A 12,304-nucleotide genomic window follows, 5' to 3' on the forward strand; every position below is an offset into this window, starting at 1 on the left:
CATTTGCAAATAATGACAGTTTTACTAATTCCTTTCCAATTTGGATACCCTTTTATTTCTTTTTCTTGCCTAATTTTAGTGATTAGGAATTCCAAAGCTGTGTTGAATAAAAAGATGAGAGTGGGCATCCTTGCCTTGTTCCTGATCTTGGAGGGAGAGCTTTCTGGTTTTTACCATTAAGTATGATGTTGAGTAGTAGGAATAACTTTGGGTTTGTCATATGTGGCCTTTATTATATTGAAGTATAGTCCCTCTGTACCCAGTTGGTTGAGTTTTTATCATAAATGGACGTTGAATTTCATCAGTACTTTTTCTGTGTCTATTGAGGTGATCATATGATTTTTATTATTTGTTTTGTTGATGTGCTATATCATATTGCTTGATTTACAGATATAATGTTGAACCAACCTGCATTCCTAGAATCAATTCCACTTGATCATGGCACACTATCCTTTAATGTATTATTGAATGAAGTTTGCTAGTATTTTGTTGAGAATTTTTATCTCTGTTTGTCAGTGATATTGGCCTGTAATTTTGTTTTTTTGTGGGGTCTTTATCTGGTTTTGATATCAGGGTGATTCTGGCCTCATAAAATAAATTTGGAAGTGTTCCCTCTTCTTCAATATTTTGGAAGAGTTTAGAAGGATAGGTATTAAACCTTCTTCGAATGTTTGGTGAAATTTACTGGACCTTTTTTTTGTTGGGAGGTTTTTGATTCCTAATTAAATCTCTTCGCTAGTGATCAGTCTGTTCAGATTTTCTATTTCTTCAAGACTGAGTCTTGAAAGATTGTTTTTAGAAATGTATTCCTTTCTTCTAGGTTGCCCAATTTGTTGCTGTCTAATTATTTGTAGTAGTCTCAAATGATCACTTCTATTTCTGTGGTGTCAGTTGTAACTTCTCTTTCATTTCTGAGTTTATTAGAACTAGCTCTCTCTTTTTTTCTTGGTTGGTCTAAAGATTTGTCAATTTTGTTTATCTTTTCGAAGAACCAGGTCTTAGTTTCATTGGTCTTTGTTATGTCCTTTTTTCTGTTGACTGAGGGCTTTGTTTGTTCTTTTCCTAGCTCTTTTATGTGTAAAGTTAGATTGAGATTTTTCTTGTTTTTTGGAGGTAAGCCTGTATTACTATGATCCCTCTTAGAACCGCTTTTGCTGCATCCCCAGATTTTGGCATGTTGTATATCTGTTTTCATTTGTCTCTGGGTATTTGTTCATTTCTTATTTGATTTCTTCATTTACCCATTGGTTGTTCAGAAATGTATTGTTCGATTTTTACGTTTTTGTGATTTTTTCCAGTTTCCTTCTTATAATTGATTTCTAGTGTCATACCTTGTGGTTAGAGAAGAAGGTTGATAGGATTTCAGTCATCTTGAATTTATTGAGCCTTGGTTTGTGGCCTAACATGTGATCTATCCTGGAGAATGTTCCATATGCACTGAGAACAATGTGCATTCTGCAGTTTGGGGATGGAACGTTCTGTATATATCTGTGAAGTATTATCTGGTCTAATGTGTTGTTTAAGGCCAGTGTTTCCTTAGTCTGCAGTACTGTATTAGAGCTAACATTTCATCTTCATTTTCTTCTTGACAACATGTCTACATCAAAACTGACAAAAATAATTATCTTTGTATAAATGAGTATGGAAAGCTTTGGAGTCATTTTCTCTGACCATTGCGAGAGCTCTTAATTTCTCAGAACTTTCTTTTCTTGCTTATGAAATAGGAATAAATACCGACAGCTTATGGTGGCTGTGAGATTAAATAAAATAGTGTATGTTGAGCACCTAGCCTAAAGAATTTAATAAACTTTAATGAGTATAAAATTTCCTCTGTAGATTTCTCCCTCCCATTGTGCCCCCCACTTTTGCATTTCAGGTCTATAGAGTTACATTAAGCCTAGATTTTTAGAAACTCCCTTTTAGATTTATATTAACTTTTTTCTGAAATTACTGGGTAGAGCAATTTAGTTATGGCTAGCAAAAGAAAATAAAGTAGAGAAAAATATGTAGTTCCTTTGTTTTTCTCTTTCTTTTTTTTTATAGTGAAGAGCATTATCTTTGAGGCACACAGTGTTTTTGAGTATCAGGGGTTAAAGGAATTGTTATAGACTGGATATGGATGTGTTGGAATGCTTTAGAAAATCGATTCTCACTAATGGAGAGAATGTTTTTAAAGTGAACTATTGCCATTCTTTCAGTGAGCCACATACAGCAGAAAAAAATTCAAGTAAACACTGAAGGAGAGGCAAGCTCTTCCTTATAGAATTAATGAGAATTGCAGTGATCTGCCACGGGGAATTCGAATTGGAAAAACCTTTTCCGTGTGCATTATTCCCTAATGTCTAGAACCAGAGAAGTAGACTCTAATTTTAAATGTGCAATTATCCAAACAAGATGAATGGGCAGGGCAACGCTGGGTAGGACTGTCGGTCTTCATGTTAATATTTTTATTCTCCTCTGTGATAGACATATAGTTGGCAAAACCCCCATGTCTGTGGGATCCCTGAAGACCACAGCTAACTCAGGAGAGACGTAGCCAGCTTTATCTTACATCAATGATGGAGATATAGACCAGGGGAGACACATCCCAGAATAAACCCCTTGCTGTTGTCCTTTATCATGTCTTCGGTCAGTGGTTTTATCTTGGGGAGATTGTTTTGTTTTGTTTTTGAAGGAATACTTAATAACAAGTTAGATCACATATGCCGATCTAACAGGTATTTTTTAGATCACGGAAGCTAAAGCCAAGCATCCTGTTCCTTGGTAAAAATGGCCTGCTTAATGTATGTACACTGCAGTGCAATTTTTAAAATGCTGTAATTATAATTCCAGAACTTAAGAATGCAAATAGATGTCAGAGTTTTCGCCTTTATATGGGAAATTACTTTGAAAAAGCATTTGAAGCTTGGACAAAAATTCCATAGCTCTATTCTTAAGAGCACTGTGTAGAGTCTTCATGATTCAGATGATACAGGGGAAGCTTCAGTTCGACCTTCTAGAGAAGGCATGGCGACTTGCACGATCTCATCAACCGGGAGAATGCTGGCGGCCATCACAGTGCAGGAGTGAAGGAGCTGTTTCTTCACACATAGTTATGCCATTTGCCAACGTCTGCTGCTGCCATTGGCTCACCTCTGTTTAAGTGCACACCTCCAACAAGTTGACCTGATTCTGAATGTTCTGCTTTCGCTTTAATTTTAATTCATGCTTCTGGAAAGTCAAAACCAGAACTCTGAGCAAGAACCATGGAAATAATGAGCAACGCATTCGCAAATGCTTGAACTCCCAAGTTGCCCGTTACTGGACTTATAATCGGGGCTTCTCCCATTGTCAGCTCCACTGCCCTGGGACCTGGAACCACCCAGACATCAGCCATAGCATTTTTAACAGCCCTCAAGTCATCTCTTATTGCATCCTTGACTTGAGTGAGGATGTGCTTATTTGGTCTTTTGACCAGTAACGTGACAGAGCGAGGATTGTTAGATTTCTCACTAAAGGTGAACTTCTCTTCTCCAGATGTATACTCAGAGCCAAGACCTGCATGTCCCAAACAATCAGGATTTAGGTCATCAAAAGAATTTAGGGCTACCCCACCACGAGCAAGAGTCAGCCTTTCTATATTTCTCTTTTCAGCTCTGCACAGGACTGTTAACACTTTTTTTTTTTTTTCTGCAAGAGCATCTAAGGAAAAGGGTCAGTTCCCTTTTGATTAAATAACAACAGATCTTTTCTCTGAATCACCACAGACTTTCTTTTTCAGTTCTATCATGTTTTTAATTGTTATCTTCAATGAATTTTCTTTCAGCTTTTACTAGATTCTCTCTCTTCTGAATTCTTATTTTAAAAAAAGCCAGAATTGACTTCTTTTTTTTTTTTCATATTCCTAGAACACATCGCATGTATGAAGACGTATGAATCTGCTACTGTTTTTTTCACATCGGGATGCCATGCCCTTTGGTCCAAAACAAGACCTCTGATTAAGCTTGTATTCATTTCAGATTTATGTTTCATGTCTATAACCTCAGCCGTGAAAGGGTCAGTAGGTTCCTCTTGTTTTGTAACAGCCAAAATGGAGGCCACCACAGCCTCTCTTAGGACATATAGCATATAAAATGCTATAAAATTGTGGAATTTTTTTTTAAACTGGAAAAGATACTAGAAATCATGCTCTATCCCCCTAATTTTATAGATAATGGTAACCAAGGCTGAAAGAATAGAATATGTTGAAGATAGAGCCAAGAGGATACACATGTTGGTTTATGTTCAAAGCAGTATATATATTTATCAAATACAAGAATTTCTTTTTTTCACTTGTATCCTCCTAATTTATATATAAGTAAGATTATATTATGACTCTGGGTCTTTAATAAATGAAAATGAATTATATATGATATGACTGAGTTTCAGAAATTTTAAGATTAATGTCAGGACACGAGTTTCTATTAAAAATAAATTAGTAATTATATATAAAAAATAAAATACATAATTTTGCAGCACAAACCCAGTCAGGATTCAATAGTTAATGTATATGTATATCCACATACTACATATTTTCCTTACTAGGCAGAAAATGCACATGCTTACAGATGAAGGGTTTCGTGAGCGATGTGTATTTGGCACGTATTTTGCATGTATTTAGAAGAAGTGATTTAGTAAAATATTTGGGGTAAAAGCAAATATATTCAAGACTGTGCAAATGGGAATGCCACAGATTCAGGTAGAAGAATTTTTTATCGATAAGTAAATTCTAATAATACAGATTTCACCTCAGTTTTAAGAATCATCATGATTTTCAACAGAAGGGCCTATTTATTGTAAACTCTGAGCAGTCTTTCTGAAACCTGAAAAGGATTTGTGAAAACAGCCTGCAATAAAAATCACGCACGCTTCATAAAACACTACTTGATAGATATCACTTGCACCATTAGGAACTAAACGACAAAGGATGTAATTTCAGTTCTGGCATGCAATATTAATCGAAAGCCTTTAAAACATCTTGCTGATGGGAACTATGACAACGTGACATTGAAGAATTAGGAACTAAAGACATCTATCTTAATCAGATTTTCAAAGTAAATGCCATAAAACACAAAATTGTTTCATTCATTTCTACATTTGCACATGTGTTGGTGGGAGAATCATTTTCTTCTGTGTTGCTTTAAATGCAAAGAGTACCAAGTCAGTACCTGATAGTATGAGTTCATTACCCAGGATGGAAGCACATTTTAGCCACCCTGCACACACATGGAATTATTTTGGCATTAATGTACATGCGTTGCATCTTTTATGCTAGTGATACATTATCATCCTCAGCAAAACTGCAAAAGTTTTGCAGCAAAAAGAGCAAAAACTCTAAATGATGTTAGAAGGTACTTCTAAAAATATTTAGGGGGGCGTCTGGGTGGCTCAGTCATTAGGCATCTGCCTTCGGCTTGGGTCATGATCCCAGGGTCCTGGGATCGAGTCCTGCATTGGGCTCCCTGTTCAGTGGGAAGCCTGCTTCTCCCTCTCCCACTCCCCCTGCTTGTGTTCCTTCTCTCACTGTCTCTCTCTCTCAGATAAATAAATAAAATCTTTTAAAAAATATTTAGGTTATATTTGCCTTTATAAGTTTAGAAATGAAAACGGAATGTTTTTAAAGACCTTGTAGAATGAAATTAAGACATTATCTTATGGACATACTCACATATAAACACCTTCTTTGGTCAAAAAAATATATATATAAATATATATTTTTTTACATATATATATGGTAAAAATATTTTTATTGCTTTATTTGAATAAATGGGGAAGTCTGGAAAATAAAACCTTACATTAAAATAACACTTCACAGTTTATAAAAATACTTTAATATACATTTTCTCCTTTAATCCTCGGTATAGGAGTAATTGTTAACCCCATTGAACAAATGAGGAATCAGAGAATTTAGAATAGGAAATTGATTCACTCAAGTTACATAGTTACTAAATTTTAGACAAGGAACTTCAACCCAGGTGTTACAGACTGAATGTTTGTTTCTCCCCAGATTCATATGTTGAAGCTGTAACCCCAGCCCCATGTGACTGTGTTTGGTGATGAGAAGTCTAAAGAAGTACTTAAGGTTAGATGAGATAATAAGGGGGAGGCCTTGATTCAGTAGGATTGGTGTTCTTATAAGAAGAAAGACCAGAAATAGGTGAAACCATATGATAATTGACTTTCTCTGCTTGAGTTATTTCACTTAGCAAAATCTCCTGCAGTCCCTTCCATGTTGGTGTAAAAGTTGGGTATTCATCCTTTCTGATGGAACATAAGGAATATCATGGAGGACATTAGGAGAAGGAAGGGAAAAATGAAGGGGGGTAATTGGAGGGGGAGACGAACCATGAGAGACTCTGGACTCCGAGAAACAAACTGAGGGTTCTAGAGGGGAGGGGGTGGGGGATGGGCTAGCCTGGTGTTGGGTATTAAGGAGGGCACGTATTGAATGGAGCACTGGGTGTTTTACGAAAACAAGGAGTCATGGAACACTACATCAAAAACTAATGATGTACTGTATGGTGACTAACATAATAAAATAAAATTTAAAAAAAAAAAAAAAAGGAAGAAGAAGAAGACCAGAGAGCTATCTTGCTCTGCCCGGTGAGGACACAGGGGGAAGGCAGCTGTCTGCAAGCCAGGAAGAGAACCCTCACTAGAAACGGACTCTGCTGGACCTTGATCTTGAATTCCCAGCCTCCAAAGCTATGGGAAAATAAGTTTCTCTTGTTTTAAGTGCCCCAATCTGTAGTATTTTGTTATGGCAGCCTGAGTGGACTACTGTCCAAGCTCGTTTTTACTCTTCTCCACTGTAAATCCATTTATCTCTTCAATGGAAAATTCTAATAAACTGGCCTGAAAATGCTTGTGGACTCATGAAAGGAAAGATCAGAAGATCTGTGAAAGAATATCTTAGTCACCTGCTTTCTTTTGAACCTCTGTTGTGAGAGGAAGGTTTCTAGTGGCAATTAGCATCCTATAGAAAGTCCTAGCCTTCCAGCTTCAACAAGTCATGCTTACTACTATTTTAAAAGACACAACAAAGCCTCAGGAACTCCAGATCGTTAATCTCCTAAACAATAGCACCTCACATTTCTATAGTACTTTGCAGTTTTCGCTGTACTGTCCTTTCTGATGGTGCTAAGTCATTATAGCAGCAGAAAAATATATGTTGGGTAGAGGCTTTTAGTGTTGCATACACACAAAAATTATCCCAAAATTATTGACAGGGAAGGGCATTCACCAAATATCAAGTGTCAGCTTAAACGAAGATGTGGTCCCTTTTAATCAAAGAGCATCATTGCAGGGTTTCCACTTAACAGATCAGCCTCATTGCATATGCCAAGAACGGGAAGGATACTGTGGGTTCTGTTGAAGTTTTTTTGCATCTACATAGTATTTAATGTTTGCAGTAACACACTTCTCTGCCTGGAGGCCATCGTGTGATTGGAAGGAAACTTAAAAGATTTTATTCTGTTTCAGTGTAAGACATTTATAGATAATGTCTCAATAAATATAGTTAATATCTCAATAAATTGCAGATAACAAATAGGAGATCAAGTAATATGCTAGGGGAAAAGTCAATGGCAAAGGTAGTATTTGGGAGGAAACAAGATCATCAGTGTTGTTGGATACTCTCTGAGTGTTTTCTGATCACTTATTTTTCCTATAGTTGCTGAAATATCCAAAAAAGAAAAATCAGAAAAAGGTTTCAAGTAAACTGAATCTCTTTTTCCTAAAATTGGTTAACTGTAATTTTTAAAATGCATTATAACTGTCATCATAACTTTTAAGAGACTGGTTAGTTTTCTTTTTAGTTTGAAAGTTTCATGCTGGATTTTTTTTCCCAGTTGTTTCCATAAGCAATTTTATATTGAAATCTGAAACCGGGGGCGCCTGGGTGGCTCAGTAGGTTAAACGACTGCCTTTGGCCAGGTCACGATCCCAGGGTCCTGGGATCGAGCCCCTCATCAGGCTCTCCGCTCAGCAGTGAGTCTGCTTCTCCCTCTCCCTCTGTGATCTCTCTTGCTTTCACTCTCTCTCAGATAAATAAATAAAATCTTAAAAAAAAATCTGAAGTCAATTTAAGTATGATACAGAATGATTTTGACTATACATACCTTATGACGTTACTAGTCACAACATGTGTAATACAGAATGGTTTATTTTAAAAATAAACATTATTTTTAATATTTATAACAAGATCATATGCTAGGCTATCTGTGCCATGAATTAATATGGTCAAGTTCTCATAATACTTCAATTGAAATAAGGTAATTTTTTACTGTATGTCCGTTAAATGTTTTATATGTATGACTTGAGACAATATGGGGCTTTTAATTACCTTAAAATTTGAATATTCATAACATAATTTAATATTTCTCAGGAAAATATTATATAGTGCCTAAAAGAATTTAGGAGCTAAAAAACTTCAGAATTCATTGCCTGAGCCCACCCTGTCCCCAAACACCCTTTTTTTTTACAGAGGAGAAAAACTGAGCCCCAGAAGTTCGTTGATTTATATGAGGTTATTTGTAGTTAAAACCAGCACTAGGAGCGCCTGGGTGGCTCAGTCCGTTAAGCGTCTGCCTTCAGCTCAGCTCATAATCCCAGGGTCCTGGGATCGAGCCCCGCATCGGGCTCCCTGCTCAGCAGAGAGCCTCCTTCTCCCTCTCCCTCTGCCTGCCACTCCCCCTGCTTGTGCTCTCTCTCTCTATCTCTCTGTCAAATAAATAAATAAAAATAAAATCTTAAAAAAAATAAAAATAAAAAAATGAAATAAAACCAGCACTAAATCCTTTGTCTTCTGTTTCCTCTTATAGTACTTTCTTCTGTACAAGACATCTTTGTGACAAAGAATATATTATCTGAAAAGCATAGCAAATTTGCATTATCTGGAATATTGGAGTTGCTTTTCTTACTCTTTAAAGCCATTTGTTATATTGTACTAACTTTTAGTTGCCTTCTAGCCTGCCCTTATCCATATCACAGATATCTGCTTTATTTATATCATATCATGTACTCCATCTAAAGTCAATAAATTTAATTGCACTAAAATCAAATGCTCATTAGGCAATGAGAGAGGAGAGAAGTATTTATTGATTTTATGTCAACAATTCTTTATTGTCAAGATTGGGATAGTTTCTTCCCTTTTTGCTTACTCTCTTAGGTAAAGTATTTTAAAATGGGTGGAAGAATATATCGAAACATATACTGAGACATTTTCGAAGGTATTTTTATCCAGTTTTCTATGCGTGTATAATAAGTTTTATGTATGTTTCTATGAGAAATGATTATGCAAAACTAAGAATTCCATAGAGGATAAATCTGTGGCATTACTGGGGTTAAGTAGAGTAAAAGATGAACTGTTCTACAAGCACAAGGTAGCCATTTCCATTTGTTTCCATCCACTGAAATAAGTTAGGGTGCTTGACATTTGAGGTTAGCTGCATGCTTTTGAACAGCAACCACCGAAGTCAGAATATCTTCAAAGAGAAGTTACAGCCATTTAAGAGAAGTTACCTTTTATAAAATATATCCCCCCAAAAAGCTGTCATCCAATAACAAAAAAGACAATAGCAGAGATAATTTATATGAAACAAGAAAGAGATGAGTAAGTCCATGTCCTGTATAATTTGGCAGCCATAAACATGGTATTAGGAAGTTTGGAAAAAGCTGTTTAACTCTAAAGAAAGCTCTGTTCTTGCCTTCTGCAACTCTCTCTGGATATATATTGAGCTCCTTTATCCTATCTTCTTTCGTCTTAGACCTACTGTTTCATATTTAAGCACTCTTCATCTTTCTGATGCCATCATCTGAGTGATTTCCTCAGATCTCTTTTCCAATTCCCTGATACTCTCTATAGTTGTGTCTAATATACTGTTTCAACCATCCAGTAAGTTTCTGATTTCAGTGGCTTCATTTTTCCTATTTATACACATTCCACTTTTTTTAACTTCCTTTTTCTCATACAGTCTTATTCATATGGTTTTAATTTCTTTTAAGTCTTTAATCATTGTAAACATACTTAAGTTTTATCTGATGGCTATATTATCTGAAGTTTTGGGGGAGATCAGTTCTGGTGTCTGTTTTGTCTATAGATTTTGGCTCAAGGTGGATTGTTTCCTCTTATATTTTGTAACTTTAGACTGTAAATTTATCGAAAGCTGTGTTTTATTTATGGAAATACTTTGTGACTTCAGTTGAGAGCATATTCTTCTAAGGAAGTTTCGCTTTTGTTTCTGCCAGGTGCCCCAGGGAGGAGCATTGCACTTTTAATATTAATTTATTGGCTTGGGGTTCCAGAACTACATTGAGAGTATAAGCTTCAACCTCATATGACAACCCCAGGGAAGCCCAAGCCAGTGGTTAAAATTTTCAGGAGTTGGTTTCTTCCCCATTCAGGGCTTAAGAAACACAACAGCAAGAATCCTTATTGTTCCATTTGCAATGAGATTTTTAAGTCTACTCTTAGACTGAGGGTATAGCACTTCAGAGGGCCCAAGCCTCATATATGTAGGGGTCTCAGTAACAATTGATGTATTATCTCTTGTTTCTTCGTTGGACATTAGAAAGTTTACAGAGACAGGCAGATCTCCTCAGATCACCTGATCTGAACAGTTTTTCTCTCCTCTTGGTTTCCGGCCTATTCTTTCTTTCCAATTCAGTCATATTAACCTAAAGTATAAGTTGAGCTGGTAGGCTGAGACTGTTGGCTGTTTTGTTTGCTGTTACATCCTCAGTGCCTGGAACAGAGCCTGGTAACTGTTAGACACTCAACACGTATACTAAATGAATCAGTCCAAAAGGTATTTATTATATTTTACCCAGAACTTCCAGCATTTTACGGCAAGGGAGTTGGTGGGTCATCCAGATGGCCACATGGTTTGAAATAGAAAGTACAGTGAACTCTCAAAGGAAAAGAATGAAAAAGTTTAAAGTCTTCAGATCTTTCTTCTAATCCTCATTTCAGGGTATGACCCTAAGGAAACTAAACCAAATGCTCCCTAACTCAGTTAAGTACAGTAAATCGGTTCATCTGTGCTCACTGAAATTATACCCTTTGGTCAGTACAAGTTTTTCTTTTGTACCTTCTCATTTATCTCTCAGGTTTTCATACTCAAATGTCTTTATATAAATTATCTTGCAGTCAGTTGTCTGGTCATGAAGGTGGGTGATGAGAACAATATTGTTTATTTATATAGTATTTTATGGTTTTTAAAGCACATTTAGAATTTTCATTTGATTTGCCTGCAGCTGTGTGAAATGTTTAAGTGACAGATCATTTGTGGTGGAAATTTTTACATGGTGCCATATTTTAACCAAAGGCTTATAGAGGTGCATCAGTGAACAGTTGACTTTCAAAGACTTGTCTTCTGTGAGAATCACTAGATAAAATAACAAACCAGAAGGACAAGTTTATGTGAAAGTCATTTTCTGAATAAGGTGAGGCCTTTCTTTTCCAATTTCCCCTTTACCATTTTAGGTGGTTATCTTATTAGTACAGCGTTGTGGGGGGAAAGGAGAGTAGGAGTCACCCTCAATATCCAAGTATTTGTGCTCTGATAGGAGCTCCACTGACGTGTGGTCTGACTAAAAGGACCTATCTCCTTAACTCAAATTTTCCCCATTTATAAGGAAAAGTCTTGCTACTTAACTTTTTTTCCTCGTAGGGAAATAATGACAGCTAAATATCTGTAAAGTATATATGAGATTTTCTGGGCAAAGGAAAAAATTATGTATAATTTACGATTTTCAGTGTCTTAAAACTTTTTGAATTTATATTACACCCTTCCTAGTAGCTCCTGGAATGTAGCCAGATGAAAGAGGTGTTGGGCGCCTGGGTGACTCAGTTGGTTAAGCGACTGCCTTCGGCTCAGGTCATGATCCTGGAGTCCTGGGATCGAGTCCCGCATGGGGCTCCCTGCTGAGCAGTCTGCTTCTCCCTCTGACCCTCTTCCCTCTCGTGCTCTCTATCTCTCATTCTCTCTCTCTCAAGTAAATAAGATCTTTAAAAAAAAAAAGAAAGAGGTGTTGTTACATAAATTTACCTTTGGAATTAATTTCCATCAGGCCACAGAGTTAGTTGATAATGGAACACAAGATTAAGCTAAATCCAAGAATTAGATTGGGATTTTAAAACTCAAGAGCTAACTATGATTTGGTCCTTGTACATTTGGAACATCTACTCTAAGCTCTGGTCACTACAGTTAAAACTCATATGGTAATAAAATGTGCAACAAAAAGTTGTTTTCTTTTGGTGACGTGTTTAAAGGAAGAGGTCAGC

The 12,304-nt window shown here is 36.3% G+C and overlaps 1 protein-coding gene and 1 pseudogene across 3 annotated transcripts in view; one reads left to right on the plus strand and one right to left on the minus strand.

Annotated features, from left to right (window-relative positions):
- The window catches only part of TENM3 (teneurin transmembrane protein 3), a 1,496,942-nt gene that overhangs the window by 1,279,112 nt on the left and 205,526 nt on the right, over positions 1-12,304 (plus strand). The gene's annotated exons all lie outside the window — the stretch shown is intronic.
- Positions 2,955-4,107, minus strand: LOC112834632 (T-complex protein 1 subunit zeta pseudogene; annotated as a pseudogene).

This window comes from Callorhinus ursinus, unplaced genomic scaffold (genome assembly GCF_003265705.2).
Source record: "Callorhinus ursinus isolate GAN/ISIS: 27379988/994484 unplaced genomic scaffold, GSC_fseal_2.0 scaffold17, whole genome shotgun sequence".
Classification (NCBI taxonomy): Eukaryota; Metazoa; Chordata; class Mammalia; order Carnivora; family Otariidae; genus Callorhinus; species Callorhinus ursinus.